This window comes from Aotus nancymaae, unplaced genomic scaffold (genome assembly GCF_030222135.1).
Source record: "Aotus nancymaae isolate 86718 unplaced genomic scaffold, 86718_ANA_hifiasm-v0.15.2.pri h1tg000079l, whole genome shotgun sequence".
NCBI classification, from domain to species: domain Eukaryota; kingdom Metazoa; phylum Chordata; class Mammalia; order Primates; family Aotidae; genus Aotus; species Aotus nancymaae.
The window spans coordinates 24,552,427-24,579,929 of NW_026988494.1; positions in this window are offsets into that span (position 1 = coordinate 24,552,427).

Consider the following 27,503-nt stretch of genomic DNA (forward strand, 5'->3'; position numbering starts at 1 on the left):
CAGAATGTTGTGACGGTTGAGACTATGGCTCTAGTATCGCAGTGCCTGAGTTCAAATCTTGGCTCCGAGTTTTACTAGCTCTGTGGTCTTCGGCAAGTTTCTTACCCTCCCTGTGCCTCTGTTTGTTCATCTGAAAGAGGAGTAAAAAGAGGATAGTCTTTGAGAGTCACTGTCAGGATCACACAACATAATAATGGACGTAGAAGGGTGCCTGGCACGCAGAACACCCTCAGGACAAGCCTGCTGCTGCCACAGCTGCTGCTGTTGCTTGTCCATTACTTTGTATGAATTCAAATACAGCACTTCTGATGCTGTAGCTGAAGCGCCAGCACCTTCCGGGAGCTTTTCTTCACATATTTGTTCCTGGATGGGTGGAATTCATCACTCTTCTTTGAGTCCAGTTGTGCCCTGCATAGTCTTCTATCACAGAATATGTAAACATTCTGTTTATTTTTTTCTTTTGAGATAGGGTCTCACTCTGCCACCCAGGCTGGAGAGCAGTAGTGCGATCTGAGATCACTGCAACCTCTGCCTCCCGGGCTCAAGTGATCCCGTCACTTCCGCCTCCCAAGTAGCTGGGACTACAGGTGCCCACCACCACGCCTGACTAATTTTTGTATGTTTCTGTGGAAACAAGGGTTCACCATGTTGCCCAGGCTGGTCTTGAACTACTGAGCTCAAGCAATCCACCTGTCTCAGTTTCCCAAAGTGCTGGGATTATAGGTATGAGCTACTGTACCCAGTTTATAAACATTAATGACATTTCTATGTTCATCTCCACCAGCTGGACCACACATTCCCACTGCCAGAGATGAATTCTGACCAGTCTTTTTATCCCAATTCCTGGAACAACATCTAGCACATTAGCTTCATCAGTAAATTCTGGCAGAAGGAGAGAGAGAGAGAGAGAGAGAGAGAGAGAGAGAAGGAAGGAAAGAAGGAAGGATATTTATTTATTTTCTATGGGATACCCTCAGATGTAGAGAATGTGGTTTGTTTGTGTGTTGTGAGACGGGGTGTCACTCTGTCACCCAGGCTGGAGCATAGTGATGCTGTCATGGCAGTGATGCTGTCATGGAGGGAGGGAGGGATGGAGGGAAAGAGGGATGAAGGGAGGGAGGGAAGTGGGGAAGGAGAAGAAAGGAAGGAAGGAAGGAAGGAAGGGAGGAAGGGAAGGAAGGAAGGAAGGGACTAGAGAGTCCTCCAGCCTTTCCTAGGAGATTTTTACTTGAAGGGAATCTGAACCTTATAAATCAAGCTCATAGACTAGCAGCCTTCATCTATCAAAAAGGGACCATTTGGGGTGAAGTAGGAGCAGTATCCGTCTGCTGGAGCCTCCTCCCACTGGCTCCCAAGAGAGGAGTATGTACGACTCTTCCCAAGCCCACATTCAGGACCAGGGTCGGGAAGTCTGAAATTGACCAGTGGTCAGGGGACATTTACACCACGGAAACATTTCCGACAGCCAGCTGTTCAGCACTTCCCAGCACACCACGGACAACAAGGCTTCTCTGTGACTCTGAAAGCAGTGAAATTCTGCATACTGAGTGGTAGAAAACTGTGGGGCACAGCAGGGATCTGAAAGCAGAGGCCCCATCTGCCCACAGCGGAGGCCAGTCTGGGTGGGTACCAGGCCTCAGTGCCTCCGTGACACCCTGGCCCTGGTCACGTTTCTTGGGCCACACCTTTATCATCCTCATCGAAGTCATCACGGAAACATCCATGGAGATGCTTATCTTGTGATTGCCGATTGTTTCTAGCTTATTAAAAGTCAACTAATAATAAAACTCATGATGTTAATGACTTACTAGTCATAAACCCAAACAATGGAACAAACTATTTGCTTAATATTTTTATGAGAGAAGGTGCACGTGACCTTGTAGCTTGGTGCCAGTTACATTTCTATTTACACAGAGACTGGGGACAATTAGAACATTTATCTCACTTAGTCACTGGTCAGTCCTGCCCCCTACTTTCCCCTCCCTCTTCCCCAAAGAAATGAAAAAACGTTTTCATTATAAACTGATATCTTTTGGTGAAAGCAGCTATTTTTAAAAAATGATGTCATAGAGCCTAGAATGCTACATTGTTCTGAGTTCAGAAAACACTCAATGGATTCTTTAGCTGTTGCTCTTGCTGGAAGTTAAGTGAACAGTGAACCCCCTACCCCACACACATCTCATCTTTTCTACTCATTTTCAGAACTGTTATTTGACACCTCAGGAAACTTGTTTATATTTTTCATAAATAATATGTTTTTATATAATGCATATGCATATAACTATCGTTTTCATCCTTTAAAGACATTCAAATTCCTTATTTAGTTAGTTTTTGAAACAGGGTCTTGCTCTTACACCCAGGCTGGAGTGCAGTGGTGCCCGATCATGCCCCATCATGGCTCATTGCAGCCTCCATCTCCCAGCTTAAGCAATCCTCCCACCTCAGCCTCCCAAGTAACTGAAACTACAGGCTTGTGACACCATGCTGGGCTAATTTTTTTTTTTTTTTGAGATGGCGTCTTGCTTTGTCACCCAAGCTGGAGTGTAGTGGCACAATCTTGGCTCACTGCAACCTCCATGAGTTCAAGCAATCCACCTGGCTTAGCCTCCCAAACTGCTGAGATTGCAGGAATGAGCCACCATGCCCAGCTATGCAAGCATTGATCTGTACACTTAAGAAAAGTTTATTTATTCTACAAACCCTGAATAAATTCCAAACACTGAGTTATTTTCTATAGGATACCCTCAGACGTAGAGAATGTGGTTTATTTCGAGACAGGGTGTCACTCTGTCACCCAGGCTGGAGCACAGTAATGCAGTCATGGCTCATGGCAGCCTCAATCTCCCAAACTCAAGCACTTCTCCCACCTCAGCCCCTCAAGTAGCTGGGATTACAGGTACACACCACCACACCCAGCTAAGGTTTTATTTTTCACAAGAAGAAATAAAAAGAATAATCTCCCCACCAAAAAGAAAAAAAAAAGACATCAACCATGTAGCAACAAATATTTACTATCTCCCTGTATTGGATTAGAAAGTTGCCTTTAGAAGCCTGTTTTCTAACTATATTCTTTCAAACAATATGAAGAATAAATCAGACTTCTGCAAGCATAGTATTTTATAAGAGAAAAACCTCAGCGTGTTGAATGCCTGTGACCCAGATGCCATGTCTAACATACAGGGTTGCTGTGTTTGTGTGACTCCAGTAATGTGTGCATTATAGGCATCAACTGCTGAGAAACTGAATTAGTGCTTGTGACAGGGACTGGAGTGATAGCCCAGAAAACTCACAGTCAGTCAGTCAGCCTTGCCTGAATCCTCTTCAGTGTGCCTCAGGTTAAATTACACACACACACACACACCCCTCCACTCCCTTTCTTCCAAAACCTTTACCATATATTGGGGCATCCCCACTCCACAGTCACTGTACTTTCCTACATTTGCACTTTCAGCCTCCGGCTTGAGTGGATTCCCAGCTCCTGGTTTTAGGTTAAATCTCGCTGTACCCTGAGTCTCTCAAGTGTGGCCATGCATCCTGCCACACCATAAAAACCTGGAATCTGGAGAGGGACTGGAGCCCTTTCATGAACTTGTGTTGCCTTCAAATTATTGGAGGCAGGAGACAAAGAAATCCTAGGAAGACAGGGGTGGGTCGCCGGTGAAAGCCCGCCTTCAAGCCAAAAACAGCCTGAAACCCACAAACCAGAGTGAGAATTTTCATTCGTGTTTTCCTGCTCTCTCCTGATTGGTTCTTTCTGAATAATCCCTTTTAACTAATCAAATGTTGCCTTTTCCAGTATTACCTATGGCCCACCCCGCCCCCATCCTATTCCTATAAAGATCCCAGGCTCAGTCAGTAGAGGGGAGACGGGGAGATGGTATGACTGAGAAGAGACTTCCTGACTTCAGGGGAAGATGACCTGCCTTTCCCATCTCCTCTCCAACTCTCCTCTCTGCTGAGAGCTGTTCCATTGTTAAATAAAATTCTCCGCCCTCACCATCCTTTAATTGTCAAGCATGACCTCATTCTTTTGGATGCTGGAAAAGAGCTCAAGACCCACTGAGTGTGGGTACCCAGAAAGACTGTCACACTGGCCCTTTGCCCTCACTGGCAGAGGGCAGCTGCCCTACAGGATGGGCCCAGGGACCGACTGAGCCGCTAACACACCACCGTCCATCTGGCTATGGATGGAGGAACTAAGGAAGCTAATTAGCACACTAACAACCCCTCTGGGGCTTTGAGGTGGCGGGTACCCCTGCCTGGGCACTGCACGTTCCTTTTGAGGCAACACACTTGGTCTGGCCATGGGCCCTGCATGGAGCTTGCTCCTGTGGTGGGCTGGATCCCACACTCACTCACTCACGTGCTCCCACCCCGCAAGGGGCTGAGGGCAGCAGGCCAAGTAGATGGGGTGCCCCTGCTAGGAGTCTGGCAAAGGGGCAGAGAAAAATCCTGCATCAAAATCATGACTCCCTTGCTTTTACGTGAAGGCTCCTACTCATGCCATCTACCCCTACTCAGTGACATCATCCACCCTCATGCCCGTCACTCCTCCTCATCGAAGACCTCGTCCATGGCTCCTGGTCTCTCTCTGAGCTGAGTTCTGTTTCGCTTTGGGTAACTTTAATTCCAACAAGCTGCCCAATTTTAATTCCAACAAGCTTCCTGACTTTTGCAGCTCCAGCATCCTCTCTTCCAGGCCACTTCTGACATTCATTGCTGTATGCCCACGTCTGTTCAACCTCTGAGGTCTGGGATTCAAACATTTTACCATCCATGCTCATTCTCACATTTTTCAGTGCCTTTGTTGTCGTCTGTGGTGGCAAGACTGATTGCCCCAAACCTTAGCAGCTTAAAACAACAATTTACGAACTCACACAGTTTCTGAGAGGCAGGAATCCAGGAGCGGCTTAGCTGAGTGGTTTTGGTTCAAGGCCTCTCGGGCCGTTGTAGCCAAGATACTTACCTATTTCCTCCATGGCTCACTTACACCCCTGGCAAGGTAGTGTTGGTTGTTGGCAGGAGGCCTCAGTTCCTCACCACATGGGCCTCTCCAGAGGGATTCTTGTGTGTCTTCAAGACATGGCAATAAAGTCCCCCCAGAGCAAGTGATCCAAGAGACAGTACGCTGAAGCCAGAGTGCCTTTAAAACCTGGTTTCTTCTGCTTTTTCTCCCTGTTAGAATGGAAGCACCAAGTCCAGCCCATGCTCAAGGAGAGGTGAACTAGGCTCCAACTTTTGAAGGAAGTGCCAAAGAATTTGTGAACGTAATTGAAGCTATCACATCTAGACCCCATCTGGTTCATCAGTTCAACTACTCTTCCTGTCTTAGTCCCACTACACCTGTTCTCTGATTCACTGAGGTTTTTGAATCCTCAAAATTTTTTTTCGAGCTAGAATCTTATAATCCAGGCTGGAGTGTAGTGGTGCGATCTTAGCTCACTGCAACCTCAGCCTCCTGGGTTCAAGTGACCCTCATGCCTCAGTCTCCCAAGTAGCTAAGACTACAGGAATGTGCCACCATGCCCAGCTAATTTTTGTATTTTTACTAGAGATGGGGTTTAGCCATGTTGCCAGGCTGGTCTCAAACTCCTTGCCTCAAGCGATTCACCTGCCTTGGCCTCCTAAAGTGCTGGGATTACAGGCATGAGCCACTGTGTCTGATTGAAATTTCTAATTTCTATGGGCAACTGGGTGCAGTGGTTCACATCTGTAATCCTAGCACTTTTGGAGGCCAAGGTGGGTAAATCACCTGAAGTCAGGAGTTCAAGACCAGCCTGACCAACATGGTTAAACCCCATCTCTACTAAAAATATAAAAATTAGCCAGGTGTGGTGATGGACACCTGTAATCTCAGCTATTCAGGAGGCTGAGGCAGGAGAATCTCTTGAACCTGGAGGGCAGAGGTTGCAGTGAGCCGAGATCATGCCACTTCACTCCAACCTGGATGAAAGAGTGAAACTCCATCTCAGTAATAATAGTAATAATAATTCGTATGGGCCTTTTCCATTTTTACATCCATTCTGCATGCAATTGAGACCCCATCTGATCCTTCAGTTCAACTACTGTCTTGCCAATAACCTCACTCTCTTACTCTTTTTTCATCCTTGTATAGCCTCTATTGTTGGGGGTGGGCTTTGGTTCCATTCAACTGTCCACCCGCCTCCAGCACTCAAACAGGGAGCACTGATGGAGATGATCACACTCAGGGTCTGCTCAACACTGTCCACAGCCTCCCGTGCCCAGCGGGCCCTCCACAAGCACAGCCTCCTTCTATTTCAAGTCAGGAGTCTCCACCATGGTCGTTTCGAGCAATGCCCATTTTCCCCCAGCCTCCTTCAACACCATGACTACATGTACGCTCGGTTCCTTACTTCTCAGACCTCAGACAGTGCCGCTCATCCTTCTAAGCCTGCATCTAAAATCGTCACAATGCTCCTACTTCAGTCACAAAGGCAGCCATGAAGAGGTGCTGTGGCAGACCAGGTCTCACTAACACAGGCCTCTGTAACAACTGTTTCAGCACTGACCGCGTGGTTAGGTTAAGTATTAAAAGCTGAGAGAGCCAGTACCCTTATGCAAAGGAGGGATGTAACAAAATCCACCAAGAGTTTTGCCTGGGCCTTTCCTGGACCTTGAGGCGTGACAGGATAATGAAGGAATTCTTAACGGGATTCGTTTAGGATTTAAAACGTTTTATTGGGGGTCTGAAGAAAATCCCCAGGCCTCCACAAACAAGTTTATTTGGGTTCTGAAGAAACTTCCCAAACCTCCATAATTTAGCAGGAGACAAGATAAGGGTAATCACCCCAGCACCTGGACCCATTTAGATTAAGTAAATTTACTGAGGCTCCAGAGGAAGGTCTTCAGGATTCACATCTTAGTTATAGATTAAAAGAAGTTAATCACTTATGTCTTTAGATGAATGCACACTTACACATAGACATATAGCTTAGAAGGTATACAAGCTCTAGAAAACTTTGTAATCTTGAGTTGGTCTGGCGATAATTTCCAGACCTTCTCCCTGTCACCAGTTACAGAAATAAAAACTCCCTTCCCCCACGGTTCATCTGTATCTCATTATTGGGCCCTGAGAGTAAGCAGCCCGACCCTCAGTTTGGTCCGGGAAGAGTGCTTGATCCAAGACCCAAGGCTCCATTCAGCAGACACTTGAGGAATATGTGGTAATAAAAAAAAAAGCAATGAACCTGCACTTCGGGTCCTATCACTTCCCAGCTCACCCGCACACCACCTTGGAGACCTCACTGCATCTCCGGTCCTCTCTCTGTCCTATGTCTTCCCTCCTTACATTCACGGTTTCTCACCAGCATTTAGATATGCTCAGGCCTCTTCCATCTTAGAGAAAAAGCTCCTCGGCCAGATGTGATGGCTTATGCCTGAATCCCAGCACTTTGGGAGGCCAAGGTGGGCGGATCACCTGAGGTCTGGAGTTTGAGACCAGCCTGACCAACATGGAGAAACCCTGTCTCTACTGAAAAATACAAAAAAAATTAGCTGGACATGGTGGCTCATACCTGTAATCCCAGCTACTCAGGAGGCTGAGGTAGGAGAATCACTTGAACCTGGGAGGCGGAGGTTGCGATGATCCAAGATCATGCCATCGCCGGGCGCGGTGGCTCACACCGGTAATCCCAGCACTTTGGGAGGCTGAGGCAGGCGGATCACAGGGTCAGGAGTTCCAGATCAGCCTGCCCAACATGGTGAAACCCTGTCTCTACTAAAAAATTAGCTGGGTATGGTGGTGGGTGCCTATAATCCCAGCTACTCAGGAGGCTGAGGCAGGAGAATCATTTGAACCCGAGAGGTGGAGGTTGCAGTGAGCCAAGATTGTGCCACTGCACTCCAGCCTGGGTGACAGGGCAAGACTCTGTCTCAAAAAAAAAAAAGGAAAAAAAAGAGAGACCCCAGAGAGCTCCAGAGTTCTTTCAGCCACCTGAGGACACAGTAAGAAGACAGTGGTCTCTGAACCAGGAAGTGGGCCTTCACAGATCTCAAATCTCCTGGTGCCTTGATTTGGGGTTTCTCAGCCTCCAGAACTGCGAGAAATAAGAAGCTGGAGATGACTGCGGTATCTCTTCCTTGCATTAGGGCAAAGCTTCCTCCCGGTCTCTCTATCTCTAGTCTTGTCCCTGGCCAATCCATTCTTCACACTGCAGCAAGAGTGACTGACCAAAATGTGCATCTAATCCTGTGATTTCCCTGAGGGCTTCGCTTTGCCCAGGCTGAAGTCCAACCATCTAATTAGATTGCAGTGCTTGTTAAGGTATGAACTTTGCTTTCCTCTCCAGAGTCAACTCCCAACCTCATTTCACTTTCTAAATACTGCTTTCTTGAGCCTCGGTATCCACTGTTTTCTTCCAGAAGCTTTTCAGCTCACCACCAGCGCCCTCCAGCTTGCTGCCTGGGTGACACTGGCACCAACCAGGAAGTTTATCTGACTGCCTCTAACTAGATGAAGTGGGCGTCTCCAATCTACTCTCCTAGAAACATGTGACTCTGCTGACAATTATCACGCTATTTATAACTGCCTTTTAATTTTCTACCTTTAGACCATAAAAGTCACCAAATAATGGTTAAATGCGTATATGACAGGCAGCAAACCAACAGCTGCTCTTTATCCTAAGTGGCCCGACACGTCTACTGACTTGCAGCAACACGGGTGGCCCTTTTCCAGCCACTACCTAGCAACATACGTGCAATGCACCGGCGGGCGTAGAGGCAGGAAATCAGGAGAGCTGACTTTAAGTCCTGTCTTTGCCATTTACTAGCTATGTGGTCTTGATAAAGCCGCTTACACATTTTGAGTATCAGTTCGCTCATCTAAAAAATGCGAAAATATAGCCGGGTACAGCGGCTCGTGCCTGTTATCCCAGTATTTTGGGAGGCTGAGGTGTTGGATTACTTGAGGTCAGGAGTTCAAGACCATCCTGGCCAACACAGTGAAACCTTGTGTCTACTAAAAATACCAAAAAAAAGAAAAAAAAAAATTATCAGGTGTGGTGGCATGCACCTGTAAGCCCAGCTACTCAGGAGGCTGAGTCATGAGAATCACTTGAACCCAAAAAGTAGAGGTTGCAGTGAGCTGAGATGATACCACTGCACTCCAGCCTGGGTGACAGTGAGACTCTGTCTCAAAAATTAAAAAAAGGTTGGGGGTGGGGGGTGGAATAAGCTCCAATAATGCATATGTAGCTTTGTAAACTGCAAATCACCACATGGTGCCAATTCCAACTCTCTCCTTTTTGGGTTCTTGGTTTGCCCCATTTTCTGTCTCAGACTCTCTCTTGCTTTCCTTTTCCTCCCCCTCCTCTCAATCCTGCAGGGGCCCCAAGGCTTGGCTGATGGCCTCTCTCTCACGGTTCTCAGAGCACCCAGGGACAGAAGGTAACCATTCGTTGAGGAGCAGCCCAGAAGAGTCTAGAACTGGTCAGCCGGAGACACAGTCAGAGGTAACACTGACTCCTGGAGTGCTGGTTTGTCATTTATTCACCGGAGGCCTCAGTTTCCCCCATCCTTGAGCTGCTCTGAGATTTGCATGTAGCATTCCCGGAATGGCACCTTGTTTCTCAGCCTGAACACTCTACATTATTATCATTCAGAGACCCCCTGCAGCAACTTTCCCTTCTCTAAGTCCAATTTTTCTGCAACAACTAATGTAGGATTTAAATCGAGAAAGTTAGAAATTTGAGAATTCCTTTTAAGGCAAACAAAACAGCTGGAGAGAGACCAAACAAAGTGGTTTTAAGCATTTCACATGTGCCGGGACTGTTAATATATTTATTTCATTTATTTTTGACAACTGTGCAGGTGCATACTATTTTCTTCTTTTTATAGATGGGGAAACTCAGCTTGAATACATTATTTGCCTGAGAATACATAGCAGGGAAGTTACGAATTCAAATCCAGTTTACACTCCATAGCCCAGGCTTTCTATAATAGAAAAAGTGTTTTTAATTCATTTACTGTCAAGTTTCTCCTTACCAGCAATTCAGAAATTACTTTTTCCTCTATCATTGCATATTCCAAGCCCATGTCAACTCTAAATAATCTGCCTATGCTACAGAAGTATTCAACTTAAACTATGGATTGACTAAAGGCCATAGGGGACTCATGCCAAGAAGTTGGAAACTTGAGAATGGTGTAAGCAGGTCACTAGCTCTCTGTGGTCACAGCTACCTCCTATAACTTCACTATTCTTAGAAATAACAATATAGGGCTAAGATGCAAGCTAGTGGCGAGGAGGCAGATGATGGGGGTAGAGAAGGAAGATGGGGAAAGGTTTTCCAGTGTGTCCCAAAACTGAGATGGTGGTCGGGAACTCATTCATTGATTACTGCATAACACACAATGCAATTAACCAAATGGGGTGTCAAAGACCATAATGCATTAGAAATTCAGGAAAGGAGAGTCCAGTAGAAGACAGGATAACTGCAAAAGCCCTCAGCTGGCCAAACACTACAGTCGATTTTGCTGGGTTCTTCACTCCTTTCCAGAGTAAAGTGTCTCGTTATGTACCTTTGCAGCCACTCTCACTGAGAGATGGAATCTATTTCCCCACCTCTTAAATCTGGACTAATCTTGTGACCTCCTTGACAAAGAGAATGAAGCAGTGTGGCTACGTGCCAGTGCTGAGCCTACACTTCAAGAGATCCACTCTTGTGGAGCCCTGCTGCTACCATGTGAATTAGCCAGGGCTAGCCTGCTGGATGAGGAAAAACGCATAACCCAGTTGCCCCATTAACCCAGCCAATGGCCAGAATACTCTGCAGCTGATTGAAGGTGCATAAGTAAGTCCAGTGAGAAACAGAAGAACCAACTGGGCATAGTGACTTGGGCCTGTAATCCCTACTACTCTGTAATCCCTACCTACTCTGTTCAAAAGTGCTGTTCAAAGGATTTGGGGTACATCATTAAACAGAAAACAAATCCCCGCCCTCTTGAACTTTCCTTCCACACAGATAAAAAAGTAATAAATCTAATGAATAAATAAACAATACCAGCCAGGTGCGATGGCTCACACCTGTACTCCCAGTACTTTGGGAGGTCAAGGCGGGTGGATCACCTGAGATCAGGAGTTCGATACCAACCTGACCAACATGGCAAAACCCCATCTCTACTGAAAATACAAAAATTAGCCAGGTGTGGTGGCACACACCTGTAATCCCAACTATTCAGGAGGCTGAGGCAAGAGAATCGCTTGAACCCAGGAGATGGAGGTTGCAGTGAGCCGAGATCATGCCACTGCACTCCAGCCTGGGCAACAGAGTGAGACTCCATTTCAAATAAATAAATAATAAATGAAACCATATGTTGGAAAGTTTTAAGTGCTGTGGAATAATTAGAACTGAGTGAGGGAATAAGAAATATGGAATGGATTATGAATATCAGTTTTAGATAAGGTACTCAAGGTAGGCCCTTTTGAGGCCAAGGCGGAAAGATGGCTTGAATCCAGGAGTTTGGGACCAGCCTGGGCAACACAGTGAGTCTGACCCCATCTCTAATAGGCCCAGCACAGATTTCTGATAAGCCAATTGAGAATAAATAAATGGTGGTAATATTAAGCCTCTAACTTTTGGTGTGGTTATGACGTAGCAATAGCTAATGGATAATAAGCACTTCAGAGTCTCAATATGAGCCTGTTTCCTCATCTATAAAGCTGGGATAGTAATTTTTGCCCACAGGCACTTGGAGCCACTAAGCTAATAGGAAACCTGCAATAAATTTTGCATCAGAATAAGAACAAAACCCTACAAATAAAAATTTCTAATTCATTCTGAGAATATCCCTCATTCCCTCGCCTCTCACCTAAGGAAAGCACAGCCCTCCTGCTTTCCAGCCAAGCAGGTCCTTGGATATTCTGCCTGGTTGTATGAAGGAAATTCAGTACCCCAGTCACTAGATCCAGTCAGTTCAGTGGCAGGTCGATTCTGCAGGACTGAACAGTTCAATGTGCAAGCCCTACTGAGTTTTAAGGATGACAGTTTAATTTTTGTTTCCTGAACACAATTTAAATTGATGAGACCTCAGTGAATTATTTCTCCTAATCCTGGTTGGAGGAGGGGGATTCAGATAATGCTTTATTCACATTGTGAATAAAAACTGTTTGCCAAGCTCTCTGATACTGAGAAGACACTGGATTTTCCCAGCTGAAGAATTGTGGGCTTGTTCAGTGAGAGCCCTTTCAGAATCTAAGGAAACTGTCTGTTCCACTTTAGTCGTCAACAACTCCTCTGTAACCTCTCAAAAGCAATCAGTCAACAAGTATTTGTTTAGATCTGAGCTATCTGCACCATCCTAGGAGCTTGATAAAAAGTGAGAAACTAGACGTCATAGTATCTCATTCATTCATTCAACAAATATTTAGTGAGTACCTATTCTATTCAAAAGTACTGTTCAGGCTGGGCATGGTGGCTCATGCCTGTAATCCCAGCACTTTGGGAGGTGGAGGTGGGCAGATCACCTGAGCTCAGCAGTTCTAGAACAGCCTGGGTCACAGGGTGAAACCTGTCTCTACTAAAAACATAAAAAATTAGCCGGTGTAGCTGCGCCTGTAGTCCCAGCTATACAGGAGGCTGAGGCAGGAGAGTCACTTGAATCCGGAAGGTGGAGGTTGCAGCTAGCTGAGATCATGCCACTGCACTCCAGCCTGGGTGACAGAGTGAGACTTCATCTCAAAAAAAGTACTGTTCAAAGGATTTGGGGTACATTATTAAACAAAACAAGAAACAAAGCCCTGCCCTCTTGAACTTACATTCCATTTGGAGGCACAGATAAAAAAAGTACTAAATCTAATAAATAAATAAACGATACCATATGTTAGAAAGTTTTAAGTGCTGTGGAATAACTAGAACTGAGTGAGGGAATAAGGAATGTGGAGTGAATGATGAACATCAGTTTTAAATAGGGTACTCAGGATAGGAATTTTGCCAACCTCAGTTGGGAAAACCACAGAGCCCACATGGAGTCATTGGTAGCAACTGGGGTGGAGAAAGCAACTATGGGTTCAGAAGATGAAAGAAGACAAGAGAATAAGTGGAAGCACGCAATATGCATCTTTAAGACACCGCCAGTGCTCTGGGGCCAACTCGTACAGACTCACTAGAGCCAATTACACATAACCCTTCCAAACTCGGGGTTCAGTGTTGTTGTATTGGTAGCTTGCAACCAATCATGCTAGTAGCTTGGTAGGAGGATTTACACCATGAAAACTGATAAACCCTACAAATAAGGCTTCCCTTTTTTTTTTAATAAGTGTTCATTGTTTAAACATTTCATAGCATACCACTAATTGGACCCCACCTCCAACCATACCCTAGGAGGGTTATACAGTTTGGCTGTGTCCTCACCTAAATCTCAACTTGAATTGTATCTCCCAGAATTCCCACGTGTTGTGGGAGGGACCCAGGGGGAGCTAATTGAATCATGGGGGCTGGTCTTTCCCATGCCATTATTGTGATAGTGAATAAGTCTCATGAGATTTGATGGGTTTATCAGGGGTTTCCGCTTTTGCTTCTTCCTTGCCTTTCTCTTGCTGCCACCATGTAATAAGTGCCTTTCACTTCTGGCCATGATTCTGAGACCTCCCCAGCCACGTGGAAATAGAAGTCTAGTTAAACCTCTTTTTCTTCCCAGTCTCAGGTCTGTCTTTATCAGCAGCATGAAAATGGATTACTACAGAGGGCTACAAACATTTGTCCTTTAATAAAAAGCATAGAGGGGAATCAAGTGCTACACATAAAGGGAGATCCCCATGGCAAAGTTTAAGGGGCAAGTTTTTGGGAAGAGGGTCTCTCAAAGAAGCAGCCAGGCTAATCCGTATAATGGAATAGAAAGAGAGCACAGAATGGGTAGAAAGGGATGATTCCACGGGAAAGGCATGGAGGTTGGCCTAGCATGGTGTGATAGAAATCTCCACCAAGAAAACGCCCAACTGACATTAAATCCAGCTTCTCACCAGGTGGGATGGGATGCCTTCCAAAATTGAACTAAAAATCACCCTGTCTTTCACACACCCACCAAAGTCATTCCTCACTCTCTGAAAGCTTTGCAAACCTTGATGAACACAGTCCACATGAATCTTCAGGAATAGAATGTGGGCTCAGCATCTGTTTGGAGTTCTCTGAATTTTCTCCATAGAAACATGAGCTGGTAAATAGACACTAAAATGCTGAATGTCTGGGTCCTTTCCCCATCTCTGGAACCACTTTGCTCAGTAACATCGGGCAAGTTGTCTTGATGCTGAATTTCCCCACTTGAAAATGATCCATTTACATTCTTCACTCCTTGTTTGGGAAATATTTTAAACTCTTCTAAGAAAGACATAAACAATTATATGTGTACGAGAGATAGTATAATACTATTGTCATTACAAATAAAAATACAACCAGGCAGGGTGGTTCACGCCTGCAATTCCAGCACTTTGGGAGTCCAAGGTGGGTATATCACAAGGTCAGGAGTTTGAGATCAGCTTGACCAATATGGTGAAACCCTACTCTACTAAAAATACAAAAATTAGCCGGGCATGGTGGCATGCACTACTCAGGAGGCCGAGGCAGGAGAATTGCTTGAACCCCCGAGGTGGAGATTGCAGTGAGCCAAGATCGTACCATTGCACTCCAGCCTGGGTGACAGAGCAAGACTCCATAAAAAAATAAAAAATAAATAAAAATAAAAACACAAACATCCTCCAAAGGCTGAAAAAGGAGAGAGATCTCTAATAACTCCTTCTGTTGTCAGGGAAGCCTCCACCTCCAGATCATGAATTTACCAAAGCAATTCCCCTCCCTGGCTGTGGTATACCAGCCTCCAATCACTGGTTCAGAGTATCAAGCTAGCTAGTCAGGAATGCGGGCGTGAAGGCAATACCCTACTCAGAAGCCGTGGACGGACAATCCAATCCTCTCTCCTCTGCAGCACTGTTCTTCCTCTGTGACACTCCAGCCCTGGGTGAGGCCACCAATTTGCTTTATCTCACTTGTACCATGTCTCCTGCACAATTTGGCATATCCATAGCTCTTTAAATTATTATTATTATTATCACCATTATTTTAGAGATAGGGTGTTGCTCTCTCACCCAGGCTGGAGTGCAGTGGCGTAATCATAGCACACTGCAGCCTCAAACTCCTGGGCTCAAGCAATCCTCCTACCTCAGCCTCCTGAGTATCTGGGACTACAAACACACCATGACACTTGGTTATTTTTTTTTTTATGTTGAATACATAGGATCTCACTATGTTGCTCAGGCTGGTCTCAAAACTCCTAACCTCAACTGATCCTCCTTCCTCGACCTCCCAAAGTGTTGGGATTACAGGCATGAGCTAGCATGCCTGGCACTAAATTCTTGATCACCAACATCAAACGGGCATCAAGGCCACTCAACAAGATTTCTGTGCTTTTCTAATTTAACTTTTATTCTCCTCACCCCAAAAGCTGTCTCTTACCTTTTCTAAATCTCCCTCTACCCTCAGCTAATAATCTTACCTTACTCCTAATTTATAATGTGGAAGCCACCAGACCAAAATGCCTCACTCTCCTACCACTAAATCCATAGACCTGCCTGCCATTATGCCCATCACTCCTCTTGCAAGGAAGAAAGAATCCTCTCTCCTCCCAGAACCCAGTTCCAAGTGAGTCTTCAATTTCATCTCTCATTTCTTCCAAGACTCCAGACCATTGTTGATTACCTCTCTCTCCTCAGTCTTCAATTTCTTCACTTGATTATTTCTGTAAAGATTCCAAGATGTGCTGCTTACTACCATCTTTCATATTTAACTTTTAATTTATTTTTAAAGTAATGTGTATGTGCACACATGCACACCATGTGTGTTTGTGTGTGCATGGAGTGGGTGGGAGGAAAGGGAAACAAAAATGGAAAAATGTTACAAGTTGTTGAAACTAGGAGGAATATACAGAGGTTTGGGCAGTTCTTGTAACTTCTCTACGTGTGAGATTATTTCAAATGCCCCTATCTCAGAGGTCTTTCCTAACTACCAAATATAAAGTAGTGACTTAGTATTGCTTTCTCATCAGGTAACCTGTTCTTTTTAGGCATGGATCTTAGTATACTGTGGAGTTCTAGACACACAGCAGCTGTCTCAGCCATGTTCAACCTGTGACTCAGACATGATCACACACACCTGAGAGACAGTAGGAGTGGACCCAGGGCCAGGACAAGTGAGAGGCACAGGAGACCCTCGCCTTGGGCACCAAATGTACCGGGCCACCAAAAACTCAGAAATTAATACAAGTAATATAAAATTTTAATATAAAAATGTAAAAAGACAAGTCATAGAAAATTTTAATATAATAATTTTAAAAGACAAAACAGGCTGGGCGCAGTGGCTCACGTGTGTCCTCCCAGCACTTTGGGAGGCCGAGGTGGGCAGATCGCTTGAGGAGTTTGAGACCAGCCTTGCCAACAAGGTAAAACCCCATGCCCACTAAAAATAAAAAATATTAGCCAAGCATAGTGGTGCATGCCTGTAATCCCAGCTACTTGGGAGGCTGAGGCAGGAGAATAGTTTGAAACCAGGAAGTAGAGATTACAGTGAGCCGAGATCATGCCACTGCACTCCAGCCTGGGTGACAGAGCAAGACTGTTTCTCAATAGATAGATAGATAGATAGATAGATAGATAGATAGATAGATAGATAGACAGATAGATGGAACACCAAAAATACCCCATGATCATCTAAATATCACAATTATAAATAAAGACAAGATCTGAACTTGTACTTTCATGACCCTCTCCCAGACACCCCACCCTAATATTGATGTTGGTTCCAATAAAACTTTATTTATAAAGCCAGGCAGCTCATGAATAGGCCACAGTTTGCCACTATATATATATATAAAGATTAATATTGATGTTAGCCCTGGATGGATCTCTTTATGATGAGGGTCTAAAGAGCCTCCAGGAGATGAGTAGAGATGCACACATTTGTTCAAAGACCGCAGGTCACCCTCAGAGAGCAAGGCAGTTCTGAGCTCACACAGTGCCTGTCACTCACTGCTGCTCAGCCTAGTGGATTCAAACACTCCTCCTTTGTGGCTGTCTGCACCCTATTTACACTTTGCAAGCTGCATATTCAAATATTTCACTTCACTGAAATTATCAATGTATAGGCTGCTTGCTTCCTAAAGGCCAGATTGCGTATTTTCTCTTTAGCTCTAGAGCCTGGGCTATAATAGATACAAGGGGCTACCCGGGGATTCAGAAGCTGACCTTTTCAGGTGATGAGAGGGCACGGACTTACCTCACTAAGGGAGCCTTGGTCTGCAGAGCTGCCTGCTGTTGTTGCTGTTGTTACTGTTATTGTTTGGAGGAAGGAAATGAACCTATTTGCAAGTGTTCAAAATGTCCTTTTGAGAGTCAGCAAATGAATTGAAACCTCAATTCTTTTTAAAGTTCAACATTATTAGGAGCTCTCTGATAAAGCAGATACTTGTAGGAAAATCCTCAGAGGAGGCTGGGCATGGTGGCTCACACCTGTAATCCCAGCACTTTGGGAGGTGGAGGTAGGAGGATTGCTTGAGGCCAGGAGCAACATAGCAAGCCTGAGAGACCAGCCTGGGCAACACGGCAAGACCCCACATCTACAAAAATTAAAAAATTAGTCAGGGGCGGTGGCACATGCCTGTAGTCTCAACTATCTGGGAGGCTGAAATGAAGGGATCACTTGAGCATAGAAGTTGGAGGCTCCAGTGAGCTACGATGGTGCCACTGCACTGCACCCTGGGCAACAGTGAGACCCTGCCTTTAAAAAAAAAAGAAAAGAAAGAAAGACGAATCCCCAGAGTTGCACTGCCACGAGGAGAGGAGTTCTGAACCATAGGCTGGACTTGTGTTCTTAGAGGCTTGCTGCTTCCTAAGACCATGCCTAATGTCCTAAAACACATCCAGATCCAGCCCCCTCAGCATTAGGGTCTCACTTTGGATTAATGCCTGAGTGTTTAACTGTGAATTAAAACAGCTTTAGTTGTGGCTCACGTCTGTAATCTCAGCACTTTGGGAGGCTGAGGCGGGCGGATCACCTGAAGTTGGGAGTTTGAGACCAGCCTGACCAACATGGAGAAACCTCATCTCTACCAAAAATACAAAATTAGCAGAGCATGGTGGCACATGCCTGTAATCCCAGCTACTCAGGAGGCTGAGGGAAGAGAATCGCTTAAACCAGGAGACAGAGGTTGCAGTGAGCTGAGATCACGCCATTGCACTCCAGCCTGGGCAACAAGAACGAAACTCCATCTCAAAAAAAAAAAAATTAGAGTCTAGAGTTAAGGCACCGGTGCGGTGCCACTGGTGAGAGATCTGGACAAGCAGCGCATCATCAGCATCATGGATGGGCACCCACAGGAGTGAGAGCGACCAGTGTTCATCAGCGCTGGTGAATCTGTGAAGAAGCAGTATCAGAGGTTCACTGACTTGTCCACCGTTCTCTGCCTGGCAGAAGCAGCACTGGTCTAGCATTTGGGGCTGAGCAGGTGTCTGTTGCTCAAAGACAAATCAGAGATGCCTCAAGAGGGAGATGAACTTCCCGCTAAGTTGGGCAAGTGGGCTCTTGAATGATTCACCAGAAAAATGAAGAGACATGATCACATTTGCACACCCAGCCTGCCAATACAGATTATGCTAGCTTCGGCAGATATTCAACAAAAGCTCGATGCATAGATGCATGTTGGAATTTCTTCTGCCCCATTCATTGTCTAGGTCCACTTTTTACCCCAGAGGATACCAGTTAATTAGAGGAGAAAGGGCTACATAATAAGAAGGGAGAAGAAGGTAGCTAAGAACTACGATTTTATCTACTGGCTACAAGCTTCCTTTAGATTAAAAATGTTCTTACCGATTTTGGCAGGGACTACATATTTACATACCATCGTTCCTCAAATCAACAAATATTTATTGTGCACTTGTACAAAGTGAAACTTTGCTCCAAAAACCTTGCCTATTATAGTGTTTAGAATTCACTGTCAGTCATGCTTCATTGCTATGCAGGATGAATCACAGACCAGCCTCTCTGCAGTATCAAGAAAAGAGGTTACAGTAAAAGAGAGCCCACGTATTTAAATACCTAGATTTTCTTCCCTGTTCAGACACAAAAAGGTTGTGAACAACCAATGAGATTCCAAGTCCCAGTCATCTTCAATTATGCAATAAATATGCAATAAATATGCAATCATCTAAGAGGGGCAGATCCTGGTCTGACGGGGACTGAAGCTTATAAGATTAGGAGAGTCCACTTTCAGATAAAAAACAAAGAAAACTAAAATTTAAGTTGAGTATAAAAATGAATGTTTACTCAAAATGAGAAAATAAATCACAGCAAATAGAAATGTGTTAAAGTTGATTAATCCAGAAAAGCTGACCAAAAAATTCCAGAAAAGGGGCTGGGCATGGTGGCTCACACCTGTAATCCCAGCACTTTGGGAGGCCGAGGTGGGCGGATCAGTTGAGGTCAGGAGTTCGAGACCAGCCTGGCCAATGTGGTAAAACCTCATCTCTACTAAAAATACAAAAATTATCCAGGCATGATGGCACGCGCCTGAGGCAGGAGAATCGCTTGAACCAGGAGGCAGAGGTTGCAGTGAGCCAAGATCATGCCACTGCATGCCAGCCTGAGCGACGGAGCAAGACTCCATCTCAAAAGAAAAAAAAATCCAGGAAAGGTAATGCAATATTTTTAGCAATTTGCTGCCTAACATTCCTGCATAATACATTTTTCCTACATTTTTTACCTCATTGTCTTCGATCACTTCTTTGTAGGATAATGATTTTGTTATATTACATATACAGAGAGGTATAAACCTCTTTTTTCTTTAACATGGTTCCTTGAAACTTGTTTTTTATTATGAATAATTCTAAGTTCTAGAGCTGTTGTTACATTTTTTAAGTCCTTATCAAACATCACTCATTTTCCACAGACTGCATGTTGAAGCTACACTTCAAGACCTGTTTCTCCTCCACTCTCCCCACACTCCTGGGGCTGGGTGTGGTGGGACACATTCACATCACGATGGCTTCTAGCCCCACACCTTTGTGTCACTGCACTGAATGTCTAGGAACAATGTAAACAGACATGGAAGGGACTATAAACCACAGAAACATGTCTCGCTAAACGCAGATTAAATGCACTTACAAATCAACCTCCGCTCCAAACTGCCCATGGGCATTCTACTGCCACCAACACAAGGAGAAAGCTGGCAGAGGGCAAGAAAAATGGGATGCACAGCAATGCTGACCAATGACAGCGAAAACACCTTTATCTTATTTTATTTTTTAAGTGATACAGGGTCTGGCTCTGTCGCCCGGGCTGGAGTGCAGTGGTACAATCATGGCTCACTGCAACCTTGAACTCCTGGGCTCAAATGATCCTCCCACCTCAGCCTCCCAAGTAGCTGGGACCACAGGCATGTACCACCATGCCTGGCTAATTTCATTTTTACTTTTTGTAGGGACAGGGTCTTGCTATGTTGCCCAGGCTGCTCTTGAACCCCAGGCCTTAAGCAATCCTCCTGCCTCAGTCTCCCAAAGTCCTGGAATTACAGGCATGAGCCCCTGCACCTGGCTCAAATAATATCTTAATTTTTAGTATTTTACTAAACTGTGTGACCATGTGAACACATTGCCCTGAGGCATACTCTTCCTTAGCTTGACTGTAAATCTCCCTCTGTGGCGATATTTCATCAGCTCCCACCTTCCTTCCCTCACCCCTTCACCTTTCTCACCTCAGCTCCCAGGTCTGGACGCTCTTTTGTGTCCTCATGCACTTAGAGACTCTGTTGTTGCCAACTAGACTCAGTTGATTTCTCCACTGATCTCCTCTCCCACACCGTTGGCCCCAGTTCCTGGGGTAGACACCTGCTTTGTCCCTGCTGTCATACTCTTTTTTTTTTTTTTTTTTTCAATAATAGTGATGGTGTTTTGCTATGTTGCCCATGCTGGTCTTGATCTCCTGGGCTCAAGCAATCCTGCCTCAGCCTCCCGAGTAGCTGGGATTACACATATGATGACAGGAGCCATTGTGCCTGGCTTACCTTACTCTTTTCCTTTGTTTCTTTCTTTCTTTTTTTTTTTTTTTTTCTGGAACAGAGTCTTGCTCTGTCGCCCAGGCTGGAGTGCAGTGGTATGATCTCAGCTCCCTGCAACCTCTGCCTCCCAGGTTCAAGTGATTCTCCTGCCTCAGCCTCCTGAGTGGCTGGGATTACAGGCACCTGCCACCACACCTGGCTAATTTTTAGTAGTGACAGGGTTTCACCATGTTAGCCAGGCTGCTCTTGAACTCCTAACCTCAAGTGATTCACCCTCCTCAGCCTCCCAGAGTGCTGGGATTACAGGAGTAAGCCACCATGCCCGGCCTCGTAATCTTGATAGCTGTTTCTTCTGGAGCCTGGAATTCTGACCATTAACCTTAGCATGGTGGTGGGTCCACTTTCTTACAGAAAGGCTCTTAGTCCAGGGTCATCACTGCCCCTGCTGGACTCTAAAGTCCAGCTGCCCCAGACACTCCTCTCACTGGTACTTGCCTTGGTAGATTATGAGCCAGCTGCTCCTCTTAGAAGTGCTAGGAACGATTGAATGGCAGTGGAGCATGTTATGCCCTTTGGGTCAGGCACTTTGGACTCAGTTCCTTGTAGCTGGATCCTCAGATGTCCTCAACCATAAGCTTTGTCCTGGCCCAATTTCTGAGCCAAATGAAAAGCTGGGAGTGCTTTAGATAACCTCAAGTCTACTTCACTTCCCATCCTCCCTTAGGAAAGAGCGGGTGTTGACTTCAGTCACCTCTCATTCTCTCTTCCACCCACTTGCAACCTGGCTTGTAGCATACTGCACCGTTCTGCTCCTGGAAACCCATCACCTCAAAGGTTTCTAGAGGTGGCACTCAGTGGCATCTTCAACCCTTGTCCTATCAAATCTTCTGCAATGCCCAAACTATTGACCACCATTTCTGCCTAAAACCCTTACCCTTGGTTTCCATACTACTGCATCCTCACCTATCTCCCTGCGTCTCCATTTTCTTCTTCAGGTTCCTTCCCTAAGCATTTCTTAAAATCAGGCCTTCTCCGCACATCCGCCTCTCCATACACTCTTCCTTCCCAATGATTTCCTTTGCTTCAATGACAACCTCTAACGATGACTCCTGAACCTGCATGTCCAGCTCTGGCCTCCCTCCCAGACTCCAGCCTGTATTTCCCAACTGTTTATCAGACAGGTCACATGCATGCCCCACCTGAATTCAAACTCCCCGTGCCGACGCTGAACTCCTCATCTTCACTCCGCAAATGCTCTTCTTCCTGTGGCTCCCCGCCCAGCCTCATCTCATGAATGGCATATCCACTTATCCTGGGCTAGAAATCTCTCATCGTCTCCTTCCTTCCTGCAGCAAACCTGCTAGATCAGATCATGTCAAGTGTGACTCCACGACACCTCTCAAGCCCATCCGGTCTATTCCATTTCCTCAGCCATCTTTCCAGTCCAGCCACCAGTTTTTGGCATGGAGACTCTCACAGTGGGCCCCTCATTGATTTCACTGCCTCTAAGTTATCCTCAGTCCAATTTCTCCTGCATAGTGTTGACTTCCACCTTTCTGCAACACAGATTAGTTCATGTATGTTTCCCATTCAAAAAAACTTAACGCAAAAAAATTCCAAACTCCTGGATGTGGTCCTGAACATCTTCTTAGTGTGCCTCCAATTTAACCACCCTGCCTCATCTTTCCCATGATCCCCATGCACAGCACAACTGAGTGACCTGCCCACGCCTCTGATAGCCTGGCCCTGCACACGTCCATCCCATGCAATCCCCTTATCCTTTAAATTAGACATGCTTCTTTTCTTCTTCTTTTTTTTTTTTTTAGAGAGGAGGTCTCACATGTTGGCCAGGTTGGTCTTGAATGCCTGGCCTCAAGCCACCCTCCCACTTCAGCCTCCCAATGTGATAGGATTACAGGCATGAGCCGTGGCACCTGGCCCTAAACCAGGGAACCATCTTAATCCAGGGAAGCATCTTCTCCTCAGAGCCACAATATTGGTCTAAAATTACGTAAGTTTATGGGATTATTGTACAGTTCACATTTATTTATTTATTTATTTCTACTTTATTTTTATTTTGTGGTGAAGTCTGGTTCTGTTGACCAGGCTGGAGTGCAGTGGCACAATCTCAGCTCACTGCAACTTCCACTTCACAGGTTCAAGTGATCCTCCTACCTCAACCTCTTGGGTAGTTCAGCAAACACTCTTCTTCCTGTGGTTCCCCCAACCTCTATAGGTACACACCATCACACCTGGCTAATTTTTGTATTTTTGGTAGAGACACAGTTTCACCATTGCTAGCCAGGCTGGTCTCGAACCCCTGACCTCATATGATCCACCCACCTCGGCCTCCCAAAGTGCCAGGATTACAGATATGAGCCACCATGCCCAGCCTGGTTCACACATATTTAGATGGCAATCTCTCTCGCCTATTAATCAGTAAGTTTTCCCAGGGCAAGCAGTAGGTGTTCCTCCCACTGTTTTTCTGCGTCCTCGGTGCAGCTCCGCTGCTTTCAGCTGCTGTGCCTCTGCTTATCAGCTCATGATGGTTACTGTGAAGGCTGAACTCATGTGGCATGGCAGGGCTGCTTGGGAGAAAGGCCCTGGGCCTGCCACCAAAGAGACCCAGCTTCTCAACTGCACTACATCACTTATTAATGGTACAACTCAGAGCAAATTTCTTACCTGCTCCTAACCTCAATTTCCTCATCAGTAAATCAGAGTAGTGGTAACCTTACAAAGAGTAAGTGACATGAGGTAAACAAGAATGTCTGGACATCAGAGGCTCTTAGCTATGGATTGGATTCCTTATGCTCTCCTGCCAAGCCCAGCTCTGTTTTTTGTTTTTGTTTTTTAACCTGAAAAAAAGTCACAATCCAAAAAATAAAAATGATTTGAAATTTTAAAACTTTAAAAAAAAATTAAGGGGATAAAACTAGTAGCTAATATGGAAAGGTGATAAGTGCTATAAATTTTGTATTATAGTGCTTAGCACATCATATTATAATAATTTATGGGCTGTGTGTCTCTTCTGTGAGCTTTACAAGGAAAAGGACTATGACCCTTTATCCCTAACATCCAGCACAGGTCTTGGCATGGAGGAAGTATTCAGGATATGCTTATTGTCAATTTGAAGAGCAATTTCACAATATCTTTCATGAATTAAATTGCACCTATACTTTGCCCTAAATATTCCACTTCTAGGAATTTATCTTACAGATTAACTTGTACACATGTACAAAGAGATAAAGACCCAAAAAAATGTATATTGTGACATTGTGCATAACAGCAAACCAAAGCAACCAAGCAACCAAAAAAAAAAATATTTTAAATGTCCATAGTTAAGATCCAGTTTAAAAAACAAATAAAGACATACCAAGGAATACTATGTAATATTTTAAAAATCTGTGCCATAGATCTCCAGATACTGGTATGAAGAGGTGTCTAATATCATATTGCTAAATGAAAAAAGCCAGCTATATATTGCAAATATACATACATACACACACACACACACACACACACACACTCACCCTTACGTGCAAGAACAATTTCTTGAAGGATATACAAGAAGTTGTTTTAGTGGTTACCTCTTTAGACTGAGCCTAAGAAATCAGGAGTGGGAGGAGGGATTTCTACACTCAGTGTGTATCCTGTGTACAATTTGAGCTTTTTACCATGAGCAGTAACTAATTTGGAAAATTAAATTTACATTTAAATAATGAAATAAGCAAAATATATCTGTTGAATAATTCAACTTTGGACTTGTCTGGGTAGCCTTCGTGTGTTTGATTATTAATTTCCATCAGCAGGATAAAGAAAGTGATAGATGTGCAGGCTCCTTTCTTTTCCCTTGATGTAAATTCAAAGACCATAAGGAACAATTTAGGGAACACTCAGTTGCACAGCGGGAGTCCCTTGTGGTTTATCAATGTCACTAAGAGCTCTAGATGCATTTATAATCCCGTCCGTAAGTGTCGATTGTGGCTTGTTCTCCATGATCAATTACCAGCCCTGTCTTACACTCTGCTAGCAGAAAGCACATCCTCACCAGGACAAAAGGGGGTGTAGAGAAAATCAGTTTTGCTGATTGTCTCTGAAGACTTTACTGCTCTTTCCCTGGAAGCCATGTGGCTGCCTTAACAGTTGGCCCAGAGCTGGCACTGCATAAAGGAGAGGAATCTATAGCAGCAAGAGGTGGTGATTAATTTTAAGCTGTCATGGAAAACGTTTTTGCACTTTAATGTCAGAGAACTGTATCATTATTATAGGTCTAATGTTTTCTTGCCAAAGCTGTGTGTTTGCTCTCAGGATACAAAATGAATACAGAAAGCTTTCTGGTTGGCTCTCAGTAGCATCTTTTGGGGAAAGGAGAAAGGGAAGGCTGCCAAACCAGCCAGGTTCCACAGGAGCCCTCACCAGGCAGGTCCTCCCGGACCTGATCCCTCTTTCTGCCCCAGGCTGGGGGAAGCCCTGGCCACTCCTCTCGCCCTAAATGTTTTCTAGCTGAATACAGTTTTGCCTCTTGGCCATCTGGCCCACAACATCTACTGGAAATCTCAGACAGAGGCAGATACCCTGGAGAAGCAAAGAATCAAGATCTAATAGAGAGAAAAGAAGAAAAGACTGTAGCAGCAAGTAGAGAAAAAAAAAATGGGGCCAACATCAACAAGTCCATGGAGGTCTTTAAGATCCAAGCCACCTGGGTCCGAGTCAGAAACAGCTACATGCACACAGGCATGCCCTACCGCCACTCTCCCTCCCTGCTATCCACACAGAGGGAGAAAGAGAGAAGGGGGAAGAGGGAGAGAGGGAAGAACTGACTAGGTTTTGGACTTCAATACAATATTTATTTCTTGCATAATCTTCCAGAAAATTAGATCAAAGAGCTGTCAGTTTTTTAAATCATGCAATTCATTAAGAGAACAAACTTTAAATATACTTAGTGTAAAATAACATTTACCAAGAGGCAGGATTGATTTATCTAGCTAGAACAGATCTAAGAACTGGAAGAGAGTACAAAAAAAGAGAGAGAATCAGAATACTGGCTTTATAGCACTATGTAAAACCCCTTTGAAAAAACTTAAGTAAGATAATCATGTTAATAAAAACAGCTATTTATGAGATCTACCTTGTGCCAGGCTAGGCACTTTACAAAGAGTTTGTCTGTAATCCTACCACCTAGGAAATACAGTTATTCTCATTTTTCAAATGAGAAATCTGAGAACTGGAGAACCTGCACGGGGCACCTCACAAGTAAGTGGTGAGTACTGCCCGCTGTCTGCCTGTCTGCTTGTCTGTCTGTCCACTGGACCCGGCTGCTCTCTGGTACACACTATCAAGAGGGATACACGCAATGCCCAGTCCACATTAAACAAATTTTTTTGGCCAGGTGCAGTGGTTCACACCTGTAATTCTAGCGCTTTGGAAGGCTGAGGTAGGTGGATCACTTGAGCTCAGAAGTTCAAGACCAGTCTGGGCAACATGGTAGAATCCCATCTCTACAAAGAATACAAAAATGAGCCAGGCGTGGTGGCATGTACCTGTAGTCTTAGCTACTTGGGGGTGCTGAAGTAGGAGGATTTCTTGAACCCAGGAGGTTGAGGTTGCAGTGAGCTGAGACATGACCATTGCGTTCCAGCCTGCGTGACAGAGTAAGACCCTCTCTCAAAAAAAATTTTTTTAATTGATTCATAATATTTCTATATATGTATAAGGTACATGTGATATTTTATTACATGCATAGAATGTCATGATCAAGTCAGGGTATTTGGGATATCCATTACCTCAGGTATTTATCATTTCTTTCTTTATATCTTTCTTTTTTTTTTTTAAGACGGAGTCTCACTCTGTCACCCAGGCTGAAGTGCAGTGGTACAATCTCAGCTCACTGCAACCTCTGCCTCCCAGGTTCAAGTAATTCTCATTCCTCAGCCTCCCAAGTAGCTAGGATTACAGGCATGTGCCACCATATCTGGCTAATTTTTGTATTTTTAGTAGAGATGAGGTTTTACCACGTTGGCCCAGCTGGTCTCAAACTCCCAACCTCAGGTGATCCACCTGCCTTGGCCTCCCAAAGTGCTGAGATTACAGGAGTGAGCCACCATGATGGTCTAGTATTTATCATTTCTGTTTTGGGAACATTTGAACTCTTCTCTACTAGCTGTTTTGAAATACACAATTTATTGTTGCTAACTATAGTCATTCCACTCTGCTACACAGAGTTACATACAGTTAAATAAGAGAAATATAACTTAATGTTCTGCTATCGAACTGTATGTTTGTACTTGTAAAACAACTTCTCTTCATCTCGCCAAAACCACATAAACACGCATGCACATGCACACACACATACACATACACACACACACCATTTCCAGCATCTACTTTCTACCATTCTGTTCTCTACCTTAATAAAGTCAACTTACTCTCACATATGAGTGAGAACATCT